This window comes from Corvus brachyrhynchos, unplaced genomic scaffold, assembly GCF_000691975.1.
Source record: "Corvus brachyrhynchos isolate BGI_N302 unplaced genomic scaffold, ASM69197v1 scaffold351, whole genome shotgun sequence".
NCBI lineage: Eukaryota > Metazoa > Chordata > Aves > Passeriformes > Corvidae > Corvus > Corvus brachyrhynchos.
The window spans coordinates 635,636-638,176 of NW_008236203.1; positions in this window are offsets into that span (position 1 = coordinate 635,636).

Below are 2,541 nucleotides of genomic sequence, written 5' to 3' on the forward strand. Positions count from 1 at the left end.
TGGGGGGGGGCCGCGCGCCCGCCGCACCGGGAGCTTGGGCAGAAGGTGGTGGTGGAAGCTCGGGGGAGTGCCGGAATGCGGGGTTGTGGATCCCCGCGTCGGGCAGGGACGTGCCCGTGACTGACAGGAGTCAGTGACTTCCAACTGCCAGAGGGCAGGGCCAGGTGGGCTATTGGGAAGGAATTCTCCCCTGGGAGGGTGGGCAGGCCCTGGCACAGGGTGCCCAGAGCAGCTGGGGCTGCCCCTGGATCCCTGGCAGTGCCCAAGGTCAGGCTGGATGGGGCTTGGAGCAGCCTGGGACAGTGGGAGGGGTCCCTGCCCGTGGCAGGGGGGGGGGGGGGGGGGTGGGATGGGATGGGCTTTGAGGTCCCTCCCACCCCAAACCCTTCTGTGGCTCCGTGAGTCCGTGTGTGAAGTGCCAGCAGCCCCCCTGCTCCAGGTGCAGGGCTGACCCTGCTCCACAGCTCAGCCTGGGAAGGGCCCTGTGTCCTGGCTGGGCTTCCTTGCCTGAAACCCTCTTTCTCTTCCAGCAGCTCCAGGAAGCGCCAGAGTGGAGGCAGGAGCAGCTGATCCTTGGGAGAGGTACTGACACAGCTTGTTGGATGGATAAATGACCCTCTGGAATGGTCGCTGACCTCTCCGTGGGGGAATGCCGGTGCCGGGGGCAGAGAACGGGATGGGGCAGCACGGGGATGGGATTCACTCCTGTGTGTCCCTGCTGCAGTGCACAGGGTAGAGCTGGGGTCCCTCTGGGTCTGTTTGGGTGCTCAAGGGAAACTTGCCTCTGAAGGAGCCTCCAGGAATAGGCAGGGTGAGAAATAGAGCAGCTGGAATTTGGGAATCCTGGGATACTGTGTGTTCCCAGCCTCTCGGTGCTGTGAGCTTTGGGTCGTCCAGGCTTTAAAGCCTTCCTTAATCTTGGAGCTTGTTCCTCAGGTTTTTGCAGCCAGAATGAAATGAATGATTCAGCTTTTTACATCTGTTCAGAGCAGGTGTTTGTGGAATGCACACTTTGGGATTTTCCAGGTGTTGGTGGTTCTGTTCCAGGCTCAGGGGTCCGTGGGACAGGGCTGGGAGCACCCGGAGGCCGTGGAGGCGTGGCTGGCAGACAGTGCTGCTCCTCTGACTCCCTTTGTTCCCACAGGGACTCAAAAACAGGATTGTTTTTGTTTCCAAGTGCTGCATGGATGGTGCTTGTGTAGAATAGAGAATTGTTTTTAATTCTTTGGGATGCAGCAGCCAAATCATCTTCTGGCTGTGCTGGGCTGCCCCCTCTGGAGTGGCCCCCACCCTCTGCACAGGGCAGGGAATGGGCTGGGGTGTGTGACCAAACTTGGCTGCGCCAAAATGTCTTTTGAGGTTTGGATTTGGTTTGCCCAGGATTCTGTGGCATTGCCACTGAGGATTATTCTCCAGGAGCTGAAGTGGCTTGGGAGCAGCTCCCAGACAAAAGTGGGATGTTTACTGGAGCTCTCTTGTACCTGCCTCTTATGCTTTACTGTGCCCACTTTGGAAATCTCCTTTGGTCTCTGAGTGGACTCGGAGCTCACACTCTTCAGCTGCCTGAACACTCAGAGGTTGGAAAATCACTGTGGGCCCTAAAATTCCAGAGCTCATTCCTCTGCCCTGTTTGTAGCAGGTTCTTGGGAAGCTGTGCCAGAGGTGCTTTTCCTTTCCCATGTCCCTCTGTGTACAGCTGTGCTGCTGCTCCCTGCTCTTGGCAACTCCTGTGCCTTTGAGACAGGGTAATGCTGAAGGAAAGATCTGATTTTCATCTCAGCACTTTCCTTGGTCCTTCCCCAGCATTATTTGTTCCATCCCATTTGGCCCGGGTTGTTTTTTGTTTAAAAAAACCCTAAGAAGCCACAAAGCTGGCAGTTGGGTGAGAAATGGGTCCACAGTGTGGATATTTCAGGCATCCTCAAGGATTCGTGTGTGCAGTGGCCCTGCAGATGGAGGGGCTGCAGCCCCTTGGCTCTCAAGGAGCACCTGCTTCTTCTGCTCCTGTGCCTTGCATCCACCTTCACCCCCCCTTCCCCAAATCCCAGATGATTTCTTTCCCTCTGTCACAGTCCCTCATTTTCTTCTTCCATCCTTGTTGTGGAAGGTGGCACCAGCTGTGTCTCCAGCTGGATGTGGCTGCTGGTAAAGGAAGGCAAATTGGCCCCCAAATTCCTCACCTGGAGCATGTTCACAGAGTTCATCCATGCAGTATCCCACGTCCTTTGGGTGTTCTGGGAGTCAGCCAGGATGTCTGCAGCCCCAGGCTGCCCAGACAGGTGAGGGCTGGCACTGACTGACCTTGCCGTGGTCTGGTCACGGACTCATCCAGCACGTTTGTCCAGCAGCTGGGATTCAGGTGTGAGTGGTTCTGTGCATCAGGCTTTTAATTGTTCCCTCTGGGATAACAACCCACTCGTGGTGGTGCAGCACAGCCTCACGTGCCAGTGCTTGTGAGGGACTGTGAGCCCTGGTTTTACAGATCACGGAATGCTTTGGGTTGGAAGGGACCTTAAAGCCCATCCAGTGCCACCCCCTGCC